Source organism: Henckelia pumila, chromosome 1 (genome assembly GCF_033568475.1).
Source record: "Henckelia pumila isolate YLH828 chromosome 1, ASM3356847v2, whole genome shotgun sequence".
Classification (NCBI taxonomy): Eukaryota; Viridiplantae; Streptophyta; class Magnoliopsida; order Lamiales; family Gesneriaceae; genus Henckelia; species Henckelia pumila.
Genome location: NC_133120.1, coordinates 27108272 through 27134904, shown reverse-complemented (window position 1 = coordinate 27134904; position 26633 = coordinate 27108272). Strand labels below are relative to the sequence as shown.

The 26633-nt window shown below is 43.1% G+C and overlaps 1 long non-coding RNA gene across 1 annotated transcript in view; it reads right to left on the bottom strand.

Annotated features, from left to right (window-relative positions):
• Positions 1–6723: 6723 nt before the first annotated feature.
• LOC140874794 (uncharacterized) overlaps positions 6724–26633 on the bottom strand; it is a 34861-nt gene continuing 14951 nt past the window's right edge. Inside the window, exon 8 of the long non-coding RNA XR_012148219.1 lies at positions 6724–6781. This is a non-coding gene — a long non-coding RNA (uncharacterized lncRNA). The remainder of the gene's footprint in view (positions 6782–26633) is intronic.

Genomic DNA, 26633 nt, shown 5'->3' with positions numbered 1-26633 from the left:
ATCGAACCCGAGAAGAAGTACAAGACAAAGGCTTCAAACATGGAAAAATCCAAGGATGTTTGCCATTACTACAAGAAGCTCGGTCATTGGAAGCGTAACTGCAAGGAATATCTAGAGCAGTTGCGAACTGCAAAGGGTATGTTCTATATTGAAATAAATGTTTCACTTAATACTACTTCTTGGGTATTGGATACCGGATGTGGTCTCACATTTGCAATGATTTGCAGGTGATGACAAGAAGTCGCAGGCTTAGGATGGGTGAGACCCAGCTGAGGCTCGGAAATGGTTCCAGAGTTGAAGCAAAAGCCGTGGGAGATGTTTATTTAATTTTGCAGAACGGTTTTAAGTTACTTTTAAGAGATGTTTTATTTGTTTCGGATTTGATTAAAAACATTATTTCTGTTTCTATGCTTGATAGAGATGGTTATTCTTGCAATTTTGTGAATGGGATTTGCAATATTTACAAGAATGAATGTTTGATTGGAAATGGACAACTTGAAAACGATCTATACAACTTAAAGACGTTCCAATAAATTATGTTGATAAACCGGCAACAACAAACAAAAGGAAAATCGATAGCCAAAACCCGGCAAACCTTTGGCACGCTAGGCTAGGTCATATTTCCTCAAGGAGGATGAACAAGCTAGTGGGAGAGGGCATGTTTGATATGTCTGATATTAACTCTCTACCTACTTGTGAATCCTGCCTAAAAGGAAAAATGACTAAATTTCCTATTAAGGGGAAACCTGAGCGTAGTCAAAATCTGTTGGATTTGATCCATACAGATGTTTGTGGTCCATTTAGAGTTGGAACTCAATATGGCCACACCTACTTCATTACCTTTACTGATGATTATTCAAGGTATGGGTATTTATATTTAATGAAATATAAGTCTGAAGCATTTGAAAAGTTCAAAGAATTCAAGGCTGAATTAGAAAACAAGCTAGGTAAAAGTATTAAAGCACTTCGATCGGATCGAGGTGGAGAATACTTGAGTACCGAGTTTTTGGACTATCTAAAAGAGAATGGGATTCTCTCTCAGTGGACTCCTCCTATGACACCACAGCTTAATGGTGTATCGGAGCGTCGTAATCGAACTTTGTTGGACATGGTTCGATCCATGATGAGCTTCACTGAGCTTCCACCTTCGTTTTGGGGCTATGCGCTTGAAACGGCGGTATTGTTGTTGAACAACGTCCACACTAAAGCAGTGGACAAAACACCATACGAGTTATGGAATGGCAAAGCTCCTAAGTATTCGTACTTGAGGATTTGGGGATGTCCTGCTTACGTGAAGCGGACAGTGGGAGATAAGTTGGATAGTCGATCCAGCTTATGTTATTTTGTAGGGTATCCGAAGAATTCAATCGGATATTATTTCTATTATCCTGCTGAAACAAAGGTGTTTGTTTCAAGGAATGCCACCTTCTTGGAGAAAGAGTTCTTATTGGATAAGAAAGGCGAGATGATGGAACTCGAAGAAATTCGAGAAGAACCCGAAATACAAAATAACGATCCTACACCTCAGGAACCATTGCTGGACACGCCTGTACCTAGAAGATCCGAGAGGACTTCTAGACCTCCTATTCGATATGGTCTTCTTCTTGAAGGGGATCAAGATGAACCCGATGTTGGATGTGATCCAAGAAACTTCAAGGAAGCAATTTCTGATGCGGATTCAAATTTATGACTTGAAGCTATGCAGTCGGAAATAGATTCGATGCATACAAACCAAGTTTGGTCTTTAGTAGATCCTCCCGATGGAATTGTTCCAATAGGGTGTAAATGGATCTACAAGAGAAAGCTTGGGCCTGATGGTAAGGTATTGACCTACAAGGCGCGATTGGTGGCGAAAGGTTATACTCAAAGACAAGGAGTTGACTATGATGAAACCTTTTCACCAGTTGCAATGTTCAAGTCCATAAGAATCCTTATTGCCATAGCTGCATGGTATGACTATGAGATATGGCAAATGGATGTGAAGACTGCTTTTCTTAATGGAGACATTAAGGAAGAGATCTATATGAAGCAGCCTGAGGGGTTCACATCCGTGGGAAGCGAGCATAAGGTATGCAAGCTTCAGAGATCAATTTATGGTCTAAAACAAGCATCAAGAAGTTGGAACCAAAAATTTGATGAAACAATAAAAGATTTTGGTTTCATCAAGAATCCGGAGGAACCATGCGTGTACAAGAAAGTAGTTAAGGATGCTGTGACATTCTTAGTACTTTATGTTGATGACATCCTACTCATTGGGAATGATGTAGGGATGTTGCAGTCAACAAAGATATGGTTATCAGGTAGATTCTCGATGAAGGATTTGGGTGAGGCATCCTATATTCTAGGGATACAGATCTATATAGATAGATCTAAGAGAATGATAGGACTCACTCAATCAACCTACATCGACACCATATTGAAACAGTTTTCAATGGATGGGTCCAAGAGAGGACATCTACCCATGTGTCATGGAGTTTCTCTATCCAAGTCTATGTGTCCCAAGACTGATGAAGAGATAGAGAAAATGACACATGTACCATATGCGTCAGCCATAGGTAGTATCATGTATGGGATGATATCTACCAGACCGGATGTAGCATTTGCTCTGAGTGTCACGAGCAGATATCAAGCTAATCCCGGTCAAATGCATTGGAAAGCCGTGAAGGACATTCTTAAGTACTTACGAAGGACTAAGAATATGTTCATGGTATATGGAGGAAGAGAACTAAAATTGGAAGGCTATACCGACTCTAGCTTCCAAAATGACGTGGATGACTCGAAGTCAACCTCTGGATTTGTGTTCATGCTCAATGGAGGTGCTGTCTCTTCGAAGAGTTCCAAGCAGGACACCACAGCGGATTCCACCACTGAAGCAGAATACATTGCAGCATCAGCTGCTGCTAAAGAGGCCGTTTGGATGAGGAATTTCGTCCAAGAGTTGGGCGTCATTCCTGAAGTTGTTGGTCCAGTCCCGGTGTACTGTGACAACACGGGTGCCGTTGCTCAGGCAAAGGAACCAAGGTCTCATCAAAGATCCAAACACGTACTGAGGAAATAACACATCATCCGGGAGATTGTGGAAAGAGGAGACATCACTGTCGAAAGAGTGGCCTCTGCAGACAATATCGCTGATCCACTTACTAAGCCCTTGCCAAGACCATTATTTGACAAACATCGCGAAGCAATGGGTCTACATAGTATGACTAGTTGGCTATAGGGCAAGTGGGAGATTGAAAGAGTGGGTGCCCAGTGAGCCAACTTGTGGCTAAGGGCTTTGATGACTCTTTGTATAAACAATCTTTTGTTTAATATAATTTACACTTTATTAATGGCAATGACTTTGTCTTTCTTCATATTGTGATATTGTGATATACTATTGTTGCTTTGATAAAGACCTTGAATATACTATAGTGTATGTAAGATGTGGTAGAACATGGAGATGTCTATCATGAAACACATCTTATAGTCACTGTATATTCTAAACTGTTCCTAGTCGATTGAGCCGTCCGATAATAAGGATAAGGATCGCTCGAGTTTGAGACTAGCATTTGCGATGCAGAGTACCACGTTTCATTGGTAAGGAACATAGAGATGTTCGAAGCATGCAAATGGATATTCATATGATGAATGATCGAACTACCCTATCCGGACTTTCCAAGTGGTTATCACTTATCGAGTGGATAAAGTCCGCGGTTTTGGTTGTACACCATTAGTCCTTACTACTTGAGACATCATTGAGACTCTACATGCTAGTACTGTGCTTTGACTCGTTTACCGACTCTATTGGAGTCATCAGGTGTCGGGATTGGGTACAGTTACAACACATATAGGAGTCGATGCTTTGTTGTCAAGGATTCACCACATACTTGCGAGTGTGGATATCCTATGCGATCTGAGGAGATATTAGTGTGACGAATCTCTGGCCAGAGTACATGATGTGATATAAGAAATGGTTTCTTAGTAGCACATGCGATGTCACTATTTGATCTTCAAGATGCATTGCATAGTTATCGAATCTCGAGCGACTCTCGATATACCAATGGTTGTTGATTCGATCGGGATATATGGATGAAGGGACCGTACTGTACGCTAACCAAAATCTACTGGTTCTTGTAGGCACTATCAGTGATACCTAGGGAATCGTGGGGCGATGTTGCTAGGCGCTCATACCATAACTCGATGGGCAAGTCGGAAATTGTTGTTCCGAGTCACAAGGACTTGTGAGCCCACGGCTAGCTGTATCCCTGAACCATTGAGGGTCACACAGTGTAATGGATTTTTAATCCCCGTTGAGATAGTTAAATTTAAAGAGTTAAATTTAATGAACGAAGAAGTTGGACTTCTTATTTAAGAGTAGAGGAGTAAGATTTCCTAAAATGACATAGGGATGGCCATTTGTGGAAATCACTGAATTCGGATTCAGAAAAATTTATCTTGACTTTAAAAGGTGCAGAAATGGTTTCTGTGCACATTGGTGAAATCGGTTTATCAATCGGAGTCACGATGAATTTTATATTAATTTCTGAACATGCGGGCTTTGCTTGTCGGGCTTGAACTTATGACTAATGGGCCCTAAGCTGTTAGTGGCCTACATTATAAATAAGTTATTGCAGTACAGAAATTACACACAACAGGTCACAAAATAATTTTCGAAAACCCTAATTTTATTGATTGTGGCCGCCGCCCCCTCTCCCTCTGCTTGAGAAAAATCCAGCCTGTGAATTTGAATTACAGTCTGGTTTAACGGATCAAATTCGTTAATCTCTTCGTAGAAAACTTCTGATAGATTTTCTAGTGCAATCTATCAGAGGGATTAAATATCCGTTCGTGGACCTGATTGAAGAACAGTTCGTCCATCAGTTCCAGGGATATACAACAAGAGCAGAGAAATCTGTTGGTGTCCAAAATCTCGATTCGAGATTAAAGGTAAAAATTTTATAATCGTTATTTAATTTTTACACACACAATTTAATCGTAAGGTTGATACCCATTATGGAATCGTTCCATACAAAATTTTAAACTTCCGCTGCACCGGGTATCAATCCTAATTGATCTGAACGCCGCGTTTTCCAACAATGGCAATCCACTATCTCTCAATAGGTAGTCAGGAGATCTATCCCAATGTTGCAATCAAAATCCTCCATAGCTAGAATCATCAGGTTAGCACTAAGCTGATGCCCCTCGAAGTCCAAGACACAACCCATTACTAGAAGCTTGGCTAAAACCTTGCTACCCATAGGAGTAGAAACCACTATCAACACGTCTAAAGGAATGAATGGAAACTTATACTTCTTAGCAAAATGTGCTGAGACGAAATAATGCAATGCACCAGTATCAATCATCCGATCAATGTCAGCCTCTGCTTGCTCCTGGTTTAGTGCAAAGACCTTTCCCTGAGCACGTGGCCGCAAGGAAGAATGACCCCGGGAAGGATTCTTAGTAGGCTGTCGCTAACACTGCTGCAGCTACTGTTGCTGCTGAGAATACTTCTGATGATAAGGTGGCTGCTGGTACTGAGGTGGATGAACAGATGCCTGAGAACATTCGGAACCACTCGCTTCTCCAATCAGCATCGGACAGTCCCTCTTCAAGTGACCCTCTTGGTCGTGCTGGAAACACGCTCCACTCAAACGGGGACAAGGGCCTGCAGGATGCTTGCGTCTACACTGGCGACATCGGATCAATTTCTGGCCACCAAAATGTTGCACTCCTCCGGATCCAGATGAAGAAGAAAAAGTACCTCCCGACTTCTTGAAAGACTATCCCTTCGAACCCAAAGGACTAGAACTCGCCGGCCTGGAAGAAGAAGAGAAGAGTCCCCTGTTCCTTTGGATACTGTCCTCTGCCTTGCGACAACGGTCCACCAAGCCCTCGTAGGTCATATCACTGCCCACAACAACCATCCGGTGAATCTCAAGGTTCAGGCAATAAAGGAAATGGTCATACTTTGCCATAAAACAATCAGCAATGTGAGGACAATAAGGTAGCAGATCAAAGAACTTCCGCTAGTACTCCTCAATCGTCATCGTACCCTGTCGCAAACTCAGTAACTCACTGGCATTTACCTGTCGCAGAGCTGGAGGAAAATACAGTCTCTGATAAGCAGGACGAAACTCAACCCACGTAGCTGCTCCTCTCGCTGCTATGAATGGTGCGGAAGTAGATCTCCACCACTTCCTCGCTCGCCCCTCCACCATGAAGGAAAAAATCTCCAACTTATCATCGTCCGTGCAACGGAAATCCTGGAAACACTGCTCCATCCTCTCGAGCCAATCTTCAGCCTCCTCAAGTGTCTCACCTCCTGTCAAGGCCTTCAGACTTACCTCTTTAAACTTGTGCATGCTCACTCCTCTGCGCTCCTTATGATGATCTCGATGACGTCTACGATCATTCAGATCGCCCCATCTACCGCCGCCTCCACTATTGTGGCTCTCGTCAAAATTTGCCATCTGTAGCATAATAACAAATAATAACTTAATCCGCTTTACGAAATTCTCAGTGCAATGCGCTCTGATACCAAAAAGTGTAGCGACCCAACCTATATCCACTACCTAATCAGAGTTTTAAATGGTGCATGCAATAAGTAATAACTTAAACGTAAAACAGATAAATAAATACAACAAATATTATCGACAGAATACAACCGACGATAGAAAATATGTATAAATACCATATTTCAACCATATCGAAGGTTCAGAGTAAACAAATTCCTACCCTCTAAACGTCACTCTCTCAGATCCTCAATCCTGCTGAGAGCCGCCCGGACCGTCCAGCCTCAAACCTGGCCCGCCATAAGGTACACCACAATACCCAAACATAGGGGCGTGAGTGACTACTCTCAATACATAAGCAATGATATATATAAACTAATATGCAGCACACAAATGTATTTAAAATCACAGTAATACAGTTTCTCAGGGAGCCATGAATACACAGTACCGTGCTAAGAGAGCGACTCCGCGGGGTACTCGTATATTCTCCTATCCACTATAGCATCTACTCCACCGTCGTAGTCGCTCATAGTGATAGCAAAACTAGGGGCTGAGTGTCCCCAGACACGAATCCATAAGGAGTAACTCATCACCGATGGAAACGGTCTAGACTCACATCTTACTGGATGCAATCTCACGTCAAAGTCATGCATGTGCTAAAGCAGTAAAACATGTAAAACAAAGCACATGCAAATCCAACATATAAGCATACACATATTCCTGCATCGCATTCCATTATATCTAGCCGTTTTGTTAAAAGACATAGATTTCCTTATGTATCATTAGACCTGGATTTAGTTGTATCTACTCCGCTGGAGAAGGAGGTAGTAACTAAGAGTCTAGTGATGGGTTTCCTTTAAGAGTTTGAGGGTCATGTGTTGTATTCTAATCTGATGATTCTAGCGATGACAAATTTTGATTGTATTTTGGGAATAGACTTGCTGACTTTATATCACGATACTTTGGATTGTTCTCAGCCTCTGGTACAGTTTCATCCGGATGAGGTTGATAGCTGGTACTTTTTTGGCGAGGGAGCACAACCTCTGATGCCACTTGTTTCGGCTCTAAAGGCATGTCATGTATTAGAGTCAGGTGGGGAGGGCTACCTCATATATGCAGTTGATATGTCTACGAGTAGTCAAGGTATTGATCAGTTACCAGTAGTCAGTGAATTTTCTGAGGTATTCCCTGATGAGATTCCTGGTTTTCCTCTAGTTAGAGAGGTTGAATTTTGTATTGATCTAGTACCAGGAACAACACCTATATCCCGAGCACCCTATCTTCTGGCACCTTTAGAGATGAGGGAATTGATACAGTAGTTGTAGGATCTTCTTGACAAGGGATATATACGCCCGAGAATTTCTCCGTGGGGAGCACCTGTTTCGTTTGTTAAGAAGAAGGATGGAAGAATGCGGTTGAGTATTGATTACAGAAAGCTAAACTTTGTCACCATACAGAATAAGTATCCTTTTTTGGCACGAATTGATGATCTGTTCGATCAATTATAGGGTACTTCTGTCTATTCGAAGATAGATCTGAGATGAGGATACCATAACATGCGGGTACGAGACTCGTGTATTACTACGACTGCTTTCAGAATCAGATATGGACATTATGAATTTTTGGTGATGCCATTTGATCTGACGAATTCAACGACAGTATTTATGAATCTGATGAATCAAGTATTTCGAGAATATCTGGATAGATTTGTCATCGTCTTCATTGATGATATTCTTGTCCATTCTCATGACAAGGATGAGCATGCACAGCATCTGAGAATTTTTTTACAGATGTTATGGGAAAAGCAGCTGTATGCGAAGTTGAGCAAGTGTGATTTTTGCTTGATCGGTTAGTGTTTCTCGGTCATGTGATTTCTAATGAAGCAATATATGTGGATCTAAGCAAGATCGAGGCAGTGCTGAACTAGTCTCCTCCGACGATGGTTGCAGAGATTCGATGTTTCTTTGGTCTAGCAGGTTATTACCATCGGTTCAACAAGAATTTTGCATAGTTGGCCAGGCCTTCGACACAGCTTACAAGGAAAGATGTTTCCTTCACATGGTCCTCAGATTTTGAGGGATCATTTCACGAGTTGTGTAGACGTCTTACTACTGCACTTGTGCTAGCTGTATCTTGTAGATCAGGAGGTTATATTGTTTATACCGATGTTTATGGTCAGGGGCTAGGATGTGTTTTGAGATAGAATGGACATGTTATTGCATTGTAGTGACCCTTACCCGGATCACCTACTAAACAGAACTTAGGCATGCAATTTGTTGGAAAACTGGCGAGTTCCCAGACCAATTACGATTGATACCCGGTGCAGCGGAAGTTTAAAAATTTTTCATGGAACGTTTCCATGGTATGGGTATCAACCATTCATCGATTGAATTACGTGTGTGTAAAATTTAAATAACAATTTAAATAAATTTTACCTCAAATCTCGCAACGAGATTAATGGACACCAACAGAACAATTCTGCTCTTGTTGTCTCTCCCTGGAACCGATGAACGCCTTCAATCAGGTCCACGAACAGAGGTTTAATCCCTCTGATAGATTGCACTAGAAAATCTATCAGAAGTTTTCTGCGAAGAGAATACACGAATTTGATTCGTTATTCCTTACTGCGATTCAAAATCACAGACCGGAATTTTCTCGGGCAGAGGTAGGGAGGGGTCGGCCGATTGCTTTTTGAGAGAGAGGAGGGTTCGAAATTTCTGTCTCAAAAAATGACCTGTTGTGTGTAATTTCTGTACTGAAATAACTTATTTATAATGCAGGCCACTAACACCTTAGGGCCCATTAGTCATAAGCTGGGGCCCGACAAGCAAAGCCCACTCGTTCAGAAATTAATATAAAATTCATCGTGACTCCGATTGATGAAACGATTTCACCAATGTGCACAGAAACCATTTCTGCACGTTTTAAAGTCAAAATAAATTTTCCTGAATCCGAATTCAGTGGTTTCCAAAAATGTCCATCCCTATGTCATTTTAGGAAATCCTACTCCCTTACTCTTATTTAAGAAGTCCAACTCCTTAGTTCATTAAATTTAACTCTTTAAATTTAACTATCTCAACGGGGATTAAAACTCCATTACACTGTGTGACCCTCAATGGTTCAGGGATACAGCTAGCCGTGGGCTCACAACTCCTTGTGACTCGGAACAACACTTTCCGACTTGCCCAACGAATCATGGTAAAGCGCCTAGCAACATCGCCCCATGATTCCCTAGGTATCACTGATAGTGCCTACAAGAACCAGTAGATTTTGGTTAGCGTACAGTACGGTCCCTTCATCCATATATCCCGATCGAATCAACAACCATTGGTATATCGAAAGTCGCTCAAGATTCGATAACTATGCAATACATCTTGAAGATCAAATTAGTGACATCGCATGTGCTACTAAGAAACCATTTCTTAAATCACATCAAGTACTCTGGCCAGAGATTTGTCACACTAATATCTCCTCAGATCGCATAGGATATCCACACTCGCAAGTATGTGGTGAATCCTTGACAACAATGCATTGACTCCTATATGTGTCGTAACTGTACCCAATCTCGACACCTGATGACCCCCTCAGAGTCGGTAAACGAGTCAAAGCACAGTACTAGCATATAGAGTCTCCATGATGTTTCAAGTCGTAAGGACTAATGGTGTACAACCAAAACCGCGGACTTTTTCCACTCGATAAGTGATAACCACTTGGAAAGTCCGGATAGGGTAGTTCGACTATTCATCCTATGAATATCCATTTGCATGCTTCGAACATCTCCATGTTCCCTACCAATGAAACGTGGTACTCCGCATCGCAAATGCTAGTCTCAAACTCGAGCGATCCTTATCCTTATTATCGGACGGCTCAATCGACTAGGAACGGTTTTAGAATATACAGTGACTATAAGATGTATTTCATGATAGACATCTCCATGTTCTACCACATCTTACATACACTATAGTATATTCAAGGTCTTTATCAAAACAACAATAGTATATCACAATATAACAATATGAAGTAATATAAAGTCATTGCCATAAAAGTGTAAATAATATTAAACAAAAGATTGTTTATACAAAGAGTCAACAAAGCCCATAGCCACACAGTTGGCTCACTGGGCACCCACTCTTACAATCTCCCACTTGCCCTATAGCCAACTAGTCATACTACGTAGACCCATTGCTTCGCGATGTTTGTCAAACAATGGTCCTGGCAAAGGCTTAGTAAGTGGATCAGCGATATTGTCTGCAGAGGCCACTCGTTCGACACTGATGTCTCCTCTTTCCACAATCTCCCGGATTATGTGGTATTTCCTCAGTACGTGTTTGGATCTTTGATGAGACCTTGGTTCCTTTGCTTGAGCAACGGCACCCGTGTTGTCGCAGTACACCGGGACTGGACCAACAAATTCAGGAATGACGCCCAACTCTTGGACGAAATTCCTCATCCAAACTGCCTCTTTAGCAGCAGCTGATGCTGCAATGTATTCAGCCTCAGTGGTGGAATCCGCTGTGGTGTCCTGCTTGGAACTCTTCCAAGAGACAGCACCGCCATTGAGCATGAACACAAATCCAGAGGTTGACTTCGAGTCATCCACATCACTTTGGAAGCTAGAGTCGGTATAGCCTTCCAGTTTGAGTTCTCGTCCTCCATAAACCATGAACATATTCTTAGTCCTTCGCAAGTACTTAAGAATGTCCTTCACGGCTTTCCAATGCATCTGACCAGGATTAGACTGATATCTGCTCGTGACACTCAGAGCAAATGCTACATCCGGTCTGGTAGATATCATCCCATACATGATACTACCTATAGCTGACGCATATGGTACATGTGTCATATTCTCTATCTCTGCATCAGTCTTGGGACACATAGACTTGGATAGAGAAACTCCATGACACATGGGTAGATGTCCTCTCTTGGACCCATCCATTGAAAACTGTTTCAATATGGTATCGATGTAGGTTGATTGAGTGAGTCCTATCATTCTCTTAGATCTATCCCTATAGATCTGTATCCCAAGAATGTAGGATGCCTCACCCAAATCCTTCATCGAAAATCTACCTGATAACCATATCTTTGTTGACTGCAACATCCCTACATCATTCCCAATGAGTAGGATGTCATCAACATAAAGTACTAAGAATGTTACCGCATCCTTAACTACTTTCTTGTACACGCAAGGTTCCTCCGGGTTCTTGATGAAACCAAAATCTTTTATTGTTTCATCAAATTTCTGGTTCCAACTTCTTGATGCTTGTTTTAGACCATAAATTGATCTCTGAAGCTTGCATACCTTATGCTCGCTTCCCATGGATGTGAACCCCTCAGGCTGCTTCATATAGATTTCCTCCTTAATGTCTCCATTAAGAAAAGCAGTCTTCACATCCATTTGCCATATCTCATAGTCATACCATGCAGCTATGGCAATTAGGATTCTTATGGACTTGAACATTGCAACTGGTGAAAAGGTTTCGTCATAGTCAACTCCTTGCCTTTGAGTATAACCTTTAGCCACCAATCGCGCCTTGTAGGTCAATACCTTACCATCAGGCCCAAGCTTTCTTTTGTAGATCCATTTACACCCTATTGGAACAATTCCATCGGGAGGATCCACTAAAGACCAGACTTGGTTAGTATGCATCGAATCCAATTCAGACTGCATAGCTTCAAGCCATAAATTCGAATCCGCATCAGAAATTGCTTCCTTGAAGCTTCTTGGATCACATCCAATGTCGGGTTCATCTTGACCCTCTTCAAGAAGAAGAACATATCGAACTGGAGGTCTAGAAGTCCTCTCGGATCTTCTAGGTGCAGGCGTGTTCAGCAATGGTTCCTGAGGTGTGGGATCGTTATTTTGTATTTCGGGTTCTTCTCGAACTTCTTCGAGTTCCATCATCTCGCCTTTCTTATCCAATAAGAACTCCTTCTCCAAGAAGGTGGCATTCCGTGAAACAAACACCTTTGTTTCAGCAGGATAATAGAAATAATATCCGATTGAATTCTTCGGATACCCCACAAAATAACACAAGCTGGATCGACTATCCAACTTATCTCCCACTGTCCGCTTCACGTAAGCAGGACATCCCCAAATCCTCAAGTACGAATACTTAGGAGCTTTGCCATTCCATAACTCGTATGGTGTTTTGTCCACTGCTTTAGTGTGGACGTTGTTCAACAACAATACCGCCGTTTCAAGCGCATAGCCCCAAAACGAAGGTGGAAGCTCAGTGAAGCTCATCATTGATCGAACCATGTCCAACAAAGTTCGATTACGACGCTCCGATACACCATTAAGCTGTGGTGTCATAGGAGGAGTCCACTGAGAGAGAATCCCATTCTCTTTTAGATAGTCCAAAAACTCGGTACTCAAGTATTCTCCACCTCGATCCGATCGAAGTGCTTTAATACTTTTACCTAGCTTGTTTTCTACTTCAGCCTTGAATTCTTTGAACTTTTCAAATGCTTCAGACTTATATTTCATTAAATATAAATACCCATACCTTGAATAATCATCAGTAAAGGTAATGAAGTAGGTGTGGCCATGTTGAGTCCCTACTCTAAATGGACCACAAACATCTGTATGGATCAAATCCAACAGATTTTGACTACGCTCAGGTTTCCCCTTAAAAGGAGATTTAGTCATTTTTCCTTTTAGGCAGGATTCACAAGTAGGTAGAGAGTTAATATCAGACATATCAAACATGCCCTCTCCCACTAGCTTGTTCATCCTCCTTGAGGAAATATGACCTAGTCTAGCGTGCCATAGGTTTGCCGGGTTTTGACTATCGATTTTCCTTTTGTTTGTTGTTGCCGGTTTGTCAATACAATTCACTGGAACGTCTTTTAGTTTTAAATTATATAGATCGTTTTCAAGTTGTCCATTTCCAATTAAACATTCATTCTTGTAAATACTGCAAATCCCATTCACAAAATTACAAGAATAACCATCTCTATCAAGCATAGAAATAGAAATAATGTTTTTAATTAAATCTGGCACAAATAAAACATCTCTCAACAATAATTTAAAACCATTCTGCAAAATCAAACAAACATCTCCAATGGCCGTAGCTTCAACTCTGGAACCATTCCCGAGCCTTAGCTGGGTCTCACCCATTCTAAGCCTGCGACTTCTTGTCATCACCTGCAAATCATTGCAAATGTGAGATCCACATCCGGTATCCAATACCCAAGAAGTTGTATTAATTGACATGTTTATTTCGATATAGAACATACCCTTTGCAGTTCCCAACTGCTCAAGATACTCCTTGCAGTTGCGCTTCCAATGACCCGCTTCTTGCAGTAATGGCAAACATCCTTGGATTTTCCATCGTTTGAAGCCTTTGTCTTTTGCTTCTTCTCGGGTTCCACTTTCTTGGGTGGGGCAGAACGTTTCTTGCCCTTCATACTTGGCCCCTTCTTAGCAGAAGATGAGGAGCCCACCAAGAAAGCTGGCTTATCCTTCTTAAGTGTGGATTCATATGTAACGAGCATATTGACCATCTCTTCAAGGGTGGCCTCTATCTTGTTCATATTAAAATTTATCACGAATCCATCAAATGAAGAAGGAAGAGATAGAAGCAGCAAGTCCACATTGAGTTCATGCTCCAACACCAAATCAAGGGTCGCTAACTTCTGTATGAGCCAAATCACTCGTACCCCATGATCACGGACCGAAGTCCCTTCACGCATGCGGCACGTCATCAACTCCTTAACAGTAGCGAACCTTTCAGCCCTCGACTGAGCCCCAAAAAGTTCCTTGAGTTGCGTGTGAATGTCAGCAGCATTCACCGTGTCCTCAAATCGCCTCTGGAGTTCATCAGACATCGAGGCTTGCATATAGCATTTGGTCTTGATGTCATGGTCACACCATGCATCAAGTTTGGCCAATTCCTCCGGACTTATGTCAGCTGGTGCTTCCTTCGGAGGTGCTTTCTCTAACACGTAGAGCATTTTTCTCCGAAGTTAAGACAATCTTCAACTTCCGAAACCATTCCGTATAGTTGGCGCCAGTCAGCTTGTTTTGTTCGAGGATCGAGAATAAAGGATTTCGCGAATTCATTGTATGAAATACTGAAAAGGAAAAACAGACATATATCAATGATTGTTTAACAATTTACTAAGACATAAAATAGGCGAATTTAATTTTATGAATCTCACTCCCACTATTTTAACGATTTCACCACCCTCTAGTGAAAACGGGAAACTTTTTCCTTAGTGAGAACATGGAGTCCAATTGACAAACTTATGGTCCCGAATAATATCAGCCAACCATAATTCTCAAAAGGTAGAGCCCAATTGCTTCCAAAGCAACCCCCATGTATTTACCTCATGTCCAATAAGGGCCCAATAATATGACGCCGTTTAAAGTGACATGTCAAGATGACCCATCAATATTAAGTTGTGATGGACGGTCGCCATGTGGATCCCCAATAATATGAGCCGATCCCATGGGAGTTCCACCCAACTTACAACATTTGTCGATCCAATGTACAGCTTTCCGACGGACGGGCCCCCCCAATAATATGAGCCGGACCGTATCCGCGGGTAGCATCACATACATTGACCGTTGATGGAAGGTAGGAACATTTAAACAATATTTAAATTTCCTTTATTTATCTTGATATAAATTTTAAATCATATTTAAAATGAGGGATTTTATTTATAAAAATATTTGTCTCATCATATTTAATTTATTGCATGCATTGCCGGATTCACGCAATTTATGTCTAAACATGCATACAATCATAATATCACATATTATATAGGATGATCGATTCCATTTCTAATTGACCCGTGGTTGCCAATCACGGGTCTTAGTCCAATCCTAGGTAATATGCAGTATGCAAATGCAATCCTATTACATATGCTTCCAATTTACATTTCTTCAGTCTTCATTGTCTGCTGGCCCACCATCTTCAAATCTTGATCTCCCACTAAATCTAATGTATTTACAATAAATAACAATGACAAGTAGGGGATACATTTTTAGGGGTGGGAACGGGCTATAAACCAAGCCCACTTTTATTACATATGACATTCATATCGGGCCATAAACCAGGCCCATTAATAAAACCAACAACAATAAAGACAAAATGTAAATTCCTAACATACACCTACAAAATTGGTCATGGCAATCGATCATCCTTATCCAATAACATTTAATTCAAAATTAATTTATTGGATAACATGCTGTGGCAATTCAAATTTAAACAAGATAAAATCATATTTTATATATAAAATCACATTTCACATATAAAATCATATTTTATCTCCATATCAAATAAAATCATATTTTATCTATAAAATCCAATTTTACAAATAAAATCATATTTTACTCAATATATCATAAGATCATATCTTATCATCAATTGTACCAAAATAATTGATTTCAAAATTCAATTTACGGATAAAATATTAAAATTTTCCAAAAATTCAAATTTATCCAAAATCAATTTTAAAATTTACGGACTCGAACAATTCGATCCGAAATCTCGTGAACCAATCAAAAACAATTTTTGACCGGACCAAAAATAAAATTTTAACATATTAAAATTAATTTTTAATAAAATATTAATTTTTCCCGCGGCCACCCGGGACACTCCCGGGTTGGCCCGCACCCGGGCGCGGGCCGGGGCAGCCCGGCTGCCCCCTTAGGGCAGCAACGCTTGCTGCCCTGGCGGCGCCTGGCGCCGCCGCTGGGCGGCGCCCGGGCGCTGCGCAGGGCCGCGCTCGGCGCTGCCCTGGGCGGCGCCGTGCGCCCCCTTTGGGCGGCGCCGTGCGCCGCCCCTGGGGGCAGCGACCATCGCTGCCCCCTCCGGGCAGCGATCCAATCGCTGCCCGGGTTTCGCCCCCGGAAAAAAAAAAATTTTTTATTAAAAAAATTTATTTTGTTTCAAAAACCGAGACTCAAAAATTTTGTACAATTGATTAATTCAATCGATTGATCTGAGCAACCTGGCTCTGATACCACTGTTGGTGAACTGGCGAGTTCCCAGACCAATTACGATTGATACCCGGTGCAGCGGAAGTTTAAAAATTTTTCATGGAACGTTTCCATGGTATGGGTATCAACCATTCATCGATTGAATTACGTGTGTGTAAAATTTAAATAACAATTTAAATAAATTTTACCTCAAATCTCGCAACGAGATTAATGGACACCAACAGAACAATTCTGCTCTTGTTGTCTCTCCCTGGAACCGATGAACGCCTTCAATCAGGTCCACGAACAGAGGTTTAATCCCTCTGATAGATTGCACTAGAAAATCTATCAGAAGTTTTCTGCGAAGAGAATACACGAATTTGATTCGTTATTCCTTACTGCGATTCAAAATCACAGACCGGAATTTTCTCGGGCAGAGGTAGGGAGGGGTCGGCCGATTGCTTTTTGAGAGAGAGGAGGGTTCGAAATTTCTGTCTCAAAAAATGACCTGTTGTGTGTAATTTCTGTACTGAAATAACTTATTTATAATGCAGGCCACTAACACCTTAGGGCCCATTAGTCATAAGCTGGGGCCCGACAAGCAAAGCCCACTCGTTCAGAAATTAATATAAAATTCATCGTGACTCCGATTGATGAAACGATTTCACCAATGTGCACAGAAACCATTTCTGCACGTTTTAAAGTCAAAATAAATTTTCCTGAATCCGAATTCAGTGGTTTCCAAAAATGTCCATCCCTATGTCATTTTAGGAAATCCTACTCCCTTACTCTTATTTAAGAAGTCCAACTCCTTAGTTCATTAAATTTAACTCTTTAAATTTAACTATCTCAACGGGATTAAAACTCCATTACACTGTGTGACCCTCAATGGTTCAGGGATACAGCTAGCCGTGGGCTCACAACTCCTTGTGACTCGGAACAACACTTTCCGACTTTCCCAACGAATCATGGTAAAGCGCCTAGCAACATCGCCCCATGATTCCCTAGGTATCACTCATAGTGCCTACAAGAACCAGTAGATTTTGGTTAGCGTACAGTACGGTCCCTTCATCCATATATCCCGATCGAATCAACAACCATTGGTATATCGAGAGTCGCTCAAGATTCGATAACTATGCAATACATCTTGAAGATCAAATTAGTGACATCGCATGTGCTACTAAGAAACCATTTCTTAAATCACATCAAGTACTCTGGCCAGAGATTTGTCACACTAATATCTCCTCAGATCGCATAGGATATCCACACTCGCAAGTATGTGGTGAATCCTTGACAACAATGCATTGACTCCTATATGTGTCGTAACTGTACCCAATCTCGACACCTGATGACCCCCTCAGAGTCGGTAAACGAGTCAAAGCACAGTACTAGCATATAGAGTCTCCATGATGTTTCAAGTCGTAAGGACTAATGGTGTACAACCAAAACCGCGGACTTTTTCCACTCGATAAGTGATAACCACTTGGAAAGTCCGGATAGGGTAGTTCGACTATTCATCCTATGAATATCCATTTGCATACTTCGAACATCTCCATGTTCCCTACCAATGAAACGTGGTACTCTGCATCGCAAATGCTAGTCTCAAACTCGAGCGATCCTTATCCTTATTATCGGACGGCTCAATCGACTAGGAACGGTTTTAGAATATACAGTGACTATAAGATGTATTTCATGATAGACATCTCCATGTTCTACCACATCTTACATACACTATAGTATATTCAAGGTCTTTATCAAAACAACAATAGTATATCACAATATAACAATATGAAGTAATATAAAGTCATTGCCATAAAAGTGTAAATAATATTAAACAAAAGATTGTTTATACAAAGAGTCAACAAAGCCCATAGCCACACAGTTGGCTCACTGGGCACCCACTCTTACACAATTAACTTAATAAAACAGATATCAGAATAAGACTGCGGAAACCATAAACATTATACAATCCCAAGTAAAGGAATCTGTAATTTATCCAATAATATACAACCAAATCGAATAGCTGTATAAACCCAAGCAACAGTAATAAAACCTAGGCGAAGCTCCAGCTGGCCAACCACTGACTAGCCCCTCCTGGATCCACCCTCCTCGTCCAATCGCAAACCTGCCCCATGGAATAGGGTGTCCAGAAAATACAGAGTACGAGACGTGAGCATAAAACGCTCAGTGCGAGAGTATGAGTATACATGCATGCAAAGTGAACTCCCTATAGACTCGAGGTCAAGGATCAGATAACAGAGACAGACCGGGCCCTGGTATGTAGCACGCTGTGCCGTCGCTTCAGGAGGTGGCTCCCATACCGAGATAACCGTGGAAACGCCGGACCCAAATCGATGGAAGTCCATCCACTAACAGGATAGGGTACAACCCTACTAACAGACATCTCGAAGGAGATACAGCAAGATGCAAATGAATGCAGCATAATATCATGGCATATAAATCATGCGGTCACATAATACATGCATACTCAGTCAGGATATCTCGAACAGTACTTTCGTACCTCAAAACAGTGAAAGCTCTACCAACTCTAGGTCCACGCCTATAGTCTGCTCTACACTGCCAAATGATACTACTATCATTAAAGTGCTCTAAAAGCCTTAACTAAGCTATTTCATACTCCTAAATATTTATAGGGAGCAAAAGCTATACCTTCGTCCGTCGTTAGCCCTTTGATGTCGATGCCTCCAGAACTTGGGCACGACTCCGCTACGACTACCGAACGCCTCTCCGACCTCCGGACCAAGCCTAAGAAGACTAGAACAGCTCCAAAAGGACTAGAAAGGAAAGGAGAACTCGGAATTGGCAAATGAAAGTGAAGTCTCGGCCTTCTATTAATAGATAACGATCGGAACTTCCGATCCTTGATCGGAACGTCCGAACCTCGATCGGAACGTCCGATCCTGTCATCGGAGCTTCCGAAGATCCTGATCTGCCACGTGTCAAAATATCACTTGACGACTCCGGATAGGGGTGATCGGAGCCTCCGGTCCTGATCGGAGCTTCCGATCCAACCACACGTCATGCCTGACGTAATATCGATCGGTGCCTCCGATCGCTCATCGGAGCTTCCGATCCTGTTCGGAGCTTCCGATCGTGCCTTCGGAGCTTCCGATCCGTCCAATACCCAATTCAATTAATTAGCATTAATCCTTTGATTACTCAATTAGGGCACGGGCTACTACATTCTCCCCCACTTAAGATATTTCGTCCTCGAAATCAGATCTTAAGTACCGAATGCAAATACAGAAATCAGAAACATTCTTTATTCAAATCAAACGCTTACAGAGTTTGCAACTGAATACAACTTAAAGAATGAAATCAAAACAACTCAGGATTGTCTTTACGCATCCTGTCCTCAAGCTCCCAAGTAGCTTCCTCAGTGCCTCGGCGCTGCCACTGAACTAAAACCAAAGGAATGACTTTGTTCCGTAAAACCTTATCCTTATAATCAAGGATGCGAAGAGGTTTCTCAACATAAGTCAAATCCTTGTCTACCTGAACCTCAGATCGCTGCAGAATATGAGATTCATCCGCCACATACCGTCGCAACAGAGATACGTGGAACACGTCGTGAATACTGGACAGATGCGGTGGCAAAGCTAGTCGATAAGCCAAATCGCCAATGCTTTCCAAGATCTCAAACGGACCGATAAATCTGGGAGACAACTTGCCCTTAAGGCCAAATCTGAGAATCTTGCGGAAAGGTGACACTCTCAGAAACACTTTCTCCCCGACCTCGAACTGCAAAGGCCTACGCTTAATATTAGCATAGCTGGCCTGACGATCCTGTGCAGTCTTAATCCGTTTCTTGATCTGATCAACAATGTCTATCGCCTGCTGGATAAACTCCGGTCCCTCAGCCTGTCTCTCCCCCACTTCTTTCCAGAAGAGTGGAGTACGACAACGTCGCCCATACAACGCTTCAAAAGGTGCCATACCAATACTAGTGTGATAGCTGTTGTTGTAAGCGAACTCGATCAACGGCAAATGATCCTGCCAGGCTGAACCAAAATCCATGACGCACGCTCTAAGAATATCTTTTAACGTACGGATAGTGCGCTCTGACTGACCATCAGTCTCCGGATGATAGGCTGTACTCAAACTGAGAGTAGTACCCATCGCACGCTGAACACTCCCCCAGAATCTAGAAGTAAACCTGGGGTCCCGATCGCTGACAATGCTCACAGGCACTCCATGAATTCGAACGATCTCCTGAATGTATATCCGTGTCATGCGATCCACAGAGTACTCTCGGCTATAGGCAATGAAATGCGCTGACTTGGTGAGTCGGTCCACCACAACCCAGATAGCATCACAGTTCCTCGGGGATACCGGCAAATGGGTCACAAAGTCCATAGTGATAAACTCCCATTTCCATTCAGGAATAGGCAGACTGTGAAGCAATCCTCCAGGTCGTCGGTGCTCTGCCTTGACCTGTTGACACACCAAACATCTCGAAACAAACTGATAAACACTGCGTTTCATTCCCTTCCACCAGAAACGAGTACGTAGATCCTTGTACATCTTGTTGCTCCCAGGATGAATACTCAACTTAGTGCGATGTGCCTGAGATAAAATCTCCTCTCGCAACTCTTCATCCTGTGGAATCACAAGCCTACCAGACAAACACATAAAGCCGTTTGACTGATAATGAAATCCAGACGAGCTACCCTCGTTAGCTAGACGAGCTAAACGCTGGGTCTTCGAATCAGACATCTGAGCATCTCGGATCCGCGAGTACAAGGCTGGCTCAGATAATATCGCAAACATCTGGATACTCTGCATACCTTTCTTATGCTTGAAGGTAAAACCTGAAGTACAACAGTCACTGATCGCACTAGACATCGAACAAGTCTGAAGTGCGGATAGTCGCACCTTGCGACTCAAGGCATCAGCGGTGAGATTAGCAGCTCCCGGATGGTACTTAATCTCGCAATCATAGTCCTTAAGCAAGTCCATCCAACGTCTCTGTCTCATGTTCAATTCTGCCTGAGTGAACAAATACTTGAGACTCTTATGGTCGGTGAAGATCTCAAATTTCTCGCCATACAGATAATGACGCCAGATCTTCAAAGCGAACACAATGGCTGCTAACTCCAAATCATGGATTGGGTAGTTGTCCTCGTGAAGCTTCAGCTGTCTAGAAGCATATGTGATTACATGCCCATTCTGAGTCAGGACACAACCTAACCCCTGAAGAGAAGCATCCGTGTAAACTACATACCCTCCAGATCCAGACGGTAATTCTAACACCGGCGCAAAAGTCAACCGCCGTCGAAGCTCACGGAAATTCTCCTCACACTCGGAGGACCACTCAAAATCCACACCCTTGCGGGTAAGCTGCGTCAACGGTCGAGCTAACTGAGAGAAGTTCAGAATGAAGCGACGATAATACCCTGCTAGACCCAGAAAACTACGGATCTCAGCAACTGTCGTCGGACGCGACCAATTAAGTACCGCTTCAATCTTGCTTGGATCAACAGAAATCCCCTCCCTGGATATGATATGGCCAAGAAAGACCACTCTATCCATCCAGAACTCACACTTGCTCAGCTTGGCGTACAATTGCTCATCTCGAAGAGTCTGCAGTACCAACCGCAGGTGAGAAACATGCTCTTCCGTATTACGCGAATAAACCAGGATGTCGTCAATGAAGACCACGACAAACTTGTCCAAATACTCCCTGAAGACACGGTTCATCAGATCCATGAATATAGCCGGCGCATTAGTCAAACTAAATGGCATCACTAGGAACTCGTAATGCCCATAGCGTGTACGGAATGCAGTCTTGGCTACGTCCTGATCACGGACTCTCAACTGATGATACCCAGATCTCAAGTCAATCTTGGAGTAAATTGATGTGCCCTGCAGCTGATCAAACAAGTCATCAATACGAGGCAACGGATACTTGTTCTTCACAGTGGCTCGATTCAGCTGCCGATAATCAATGCACAGCCGCATCGACCCATCCTTCTTCTTCACGAAGAGAACAGGAGCTCCCCAAGGAGATACACTAGGACGAATGTACCCCTTGTCCAAAAGATCCTGTAGTTGATTCTTCAACTCACGCATCTCTGACGGAGCCAGACGATACGGTGCTCTAGAAATAGGCGAAGTACCCGGCATCAACTCTATGCCAAACTCGACTTCCCTAGCAGGAGGAAAACCCGGAATCTCATCAGGAAACACATCTGGAAATTCATCCACAACAGGAATGCTCTCTATCCCAATACTCTCAGCGGACAAATCAACTGCATAGATAAGGTAGCCTTCCCCGCCAGACTCTAGAGCTCGACAGGCTCTCAAAGCTGATACCAAAGGCATCGGGGTCGCGCTCCCTCACCATAGAAAAACCAACTCTCACTCCCTTCCGGATGAAAGCGTACTAATCTCTGATAGCAGTCCACTGAAGCTCGATAGGTAGTCAGCACATCTATTCCCAGAATGCAATCAAAGTCGTCCATCGCCAGGACCATGAGATTCGCCAACAGAACGTTCCCTTCGAACTCTAAAGGGCAACCCATCACTAGACGCTTAGCCAAAGCAGATTGGCCCGTCGGATTAGAAACAGACATCACTACGTCTAGTGCAATGCATGGTAACTTATGCCTCTTAACAAAACGTGCAGAAATGAAGGAATGAGATGCACCAGTGTCAATAAGTACAAGAGCAGGTATACCATAAAGCATAAATGTACCTGCGATGACTTTCTCATTCTCCTCCACAGCCTGATCATGTCTCAGGGCAAACACCTGGCCAGAAGCTCGTGGCCTCAAATGAGAACTCCCAGCAGACTGTCCCTGCGACCTCTGCTGTACGGTGGCCTGAGAACCCGATCCTGAACCAGAACCAGAACCACCTCCCCAGACATTGGACAATCTCTCCGGATATGACCAGTCTCTCCACAACGGAAACAAGCTCCAGAAGCTCTACGGCACTTGTCGGATGGATGGTTCTTCCCACAGTGATCACACTTGTCCTTCTTACCATAACGGACAATACCTCCAGAACCAGAGGAAGAAGAAGATCCAGACTTCTTGAAAGTTTGGGCACGGGGACCCAAAGAACTAGCAGGCCTCGACTGAGGGAAAGACCTGTTCCGCCGAATGCTGTCCTCTGCTTGATGACAACGGCTCACCAAACCCTCGTTGGACATGTCGTCACCAACCGCCACACGGTCATGGATCTCAGGGTTAAGGCCCTGAAGGAACAGATTATACTTCATCTCTGAGCTATCAGCAATCTCGGGGCAATAAGATAGCAGATCAAAGAACCTCTGCTGATACTCATCGATAGACATGGCTCCCTGTCGCAGACTCAGTAGCTCGCCTGCCTTTGACTGTCGGAGTGCAGGAGGAAAATACCGCTTTTGGAAAGCTGTGCGAAACTCGGCCCAGGTGGCCACTCCTCTCGCCGCAACAAAAGGTGTAGAAGTAAACCTCCACCACCTGTGCGCACGCCCATCCAGAAGATAGCCAAGGGTCTCCACCTTCTGCTCATCGGTGCATTGGAAAGTCTGAAAAGTCATCTCCATGCGGTCTAACCAGTTCTCCGCATCCTCTGGAGACTCACCTCAAACTAAGGGCTTAGGACCCATAGCTAAGAATCGACGCACAGTGAAACGCTCGTCGTCATGGTGATGATGACGCCGTTCTCGACGAGGCTCCCGGTCGGCATCACCCCAACGCCCACCAACACTGCCATGAGAACTCTGGTCGTCACGATTTGACATCTACAAAAATACCTCAAGATGAGACTAAATCCCAAGAAATCTTTTGCATGCTCTGATACCATAAATGTAGTGACCCTTACCCGGATCACCTACTAAACAGAACTTAGGCATGCAATTAACTTAATAAAACAGATATCAGAATAAGACTGCGGAAACCATAAACATTATACAATCCCAAGTAAAGGAATCTGTAATTTATCCAATAATATACAACCAAATCGAATAGCTGTATAAACCCAAGCAACAGTAATAAAACCTAGACGAAGCTCCAGCTGGCCCACCACTGACTAGCCCCTCCTGGATCCACCCTCCTCGTCCAATCGCAAACATGCCCCATGGAATAGGGTGTCCAGAAAATACAGAGTACGAGACGTGAGCATAAAACGCTCAGTGCGAGAGTATGAGTATACATGCATGCAAAGTGAACTCCCTATAGACTCGAGGTCAAGGATCAGATAACAGAGACAGACCGGGCCCTGTTATGTAGCACGCTGTGCCGTCGCTTCAGGAGGTGGCTCCCATACCGAGATAACCGTGGAAACGCCGGACCCAAATCGATGGAAGTCCATCCACTAACAGGATAGGGTACAACCCTACTAACAGACATCTCGAAGGAGATACAGCAAGATGCAAATGAATGCAGCATAATATCATGGCATATAAATCATGCGGTCACATAATACATGCATACTCAGTCAGGATATCTCGAACAGTACTTTCGTACCTCAAAACAGTGAAAGCTCTACCAACTCTAGGTCCACGCCTATAGTCTGCTCTACACTGCCAAATGATACTACTATCATTAAAGTGCTCTAAAAGCCTTAACTAAGCTATTTCATACTCCTAAATATTTATAGGGAGCAAAAGCTATACCTTCGTCCGTCGTTAGCCCTTTGATGTCGATGCCTCCAGAACTTGGGCACGACTCCGCTACGACTACCGAACGCCTCTCCGACCTCCGGACCAAGCCTAAGAAGACTAGAACAGCTCCAAAAGGACTAGAAAGGAAAGGAGAACTCGGAATTGGCAAATGAAAGTGAAGTCTCGGCCTTCTATTTATAGATAACGATCGGAACTTCCGATCCTTGATCGGAACGTCCGAACCTCGATCGGAACGTCCGATCCTGTCATCGGAGCTTCCGAAGATCCTGATCTGCCACGTGTCAAAATATCACTTGACGACTCCGGATAGGGGTGATCGGAGCCTCCGGTCCTGATCGGAGCTTCCGATCCAACCACACGTCATGCCTGACGTAATATCGATCGGTGCCTCCGATCGCTCATCGGAGCATCCGATCCTGTTCGGAGCTTCCGATCGTGCCTTCGGAGCTTCCGATCCGTCCAATACCCAATTCAATTAATTAGCATTAATCCTTTGATTACTCAATTAGGGCACGGGCTACTACATTCTCCCCCACTTAAGATATTTCGTCCTCGAAATCAGATCTTAAGTACCGAATGCAAATACAGAAATCAGAAACATTCTTTATTCAAATCAAACGCTTACAGAGTTTGCAACTGAATACAACTTAAAGAATGAAATCAAAACAACTCAGGATTGTTTTTACGCATCCTGTCCTCAAGCTCCCAAGTAGCTTCCTCAGTGCCTCGGCGCTGCCACTGAACTAAAACCAAAGGAATGACTTTGTTCCGTAAAACCTTATCCTTATAATCAAGGATGCGAAGAGGTTTCTCAACATAAGTCAAATCCTTGTCTACCTGAACCTCAGATCGCTGCAGAATATGAGATTCATCCACCACATACCGTCGCAACAGAGATACGTGGAACACGTCGTGAATACTGGACATATGCGGTGGCAAAGCTAGTCGATAAGCCAAATCGCCAATGCTTTCCAAGATCTCAAACGGACCGATAAATCTGGGAGACAACTTGCCCTTAAGGCCAAATCTAAGAATCTTGCGGAAAGGTGACACTCTCAGAAACACTTTCTCCCCGACCTCGAACTGCAAAGGCCTACGCTTAATATTAGCATAGCTGGCCTGACGATCCTGTGCAGTCTTAATCCGTTTCTTGATCTGATCAACAATGTCTATCGCCTGCTGGATAAACTCCGGTCCCTCAGCCTGTCTCTCCCCCACTTCTTCCCAGAAGAGTGGAGTACGACAACAGAGAGTATTCTTACGATCGCATGGCATGCTTATACATCCAAGAGATAGTACTATTAGATGGGATTCCAGTGAACATAGTCAGTGACAGATATCCGCGGTTTACCTCACATTTTTGGGGTAGTTTTCAGCAGGCATTGGGTACCACTCTGATTTTGAGCACTGCATATCATCCGGAGACTGATGGCCAGTCGGAATGGACGATTCGGATGCTTGAGGATATGCTGCGTGCTTCTACGATGGATTTTAGCTTGACTTGGCAGGATCAGTTACCTTTGATCAACTTTTCCTACAATAACAATTATCATCGCAGTATTGATATGGCACCCTTTGA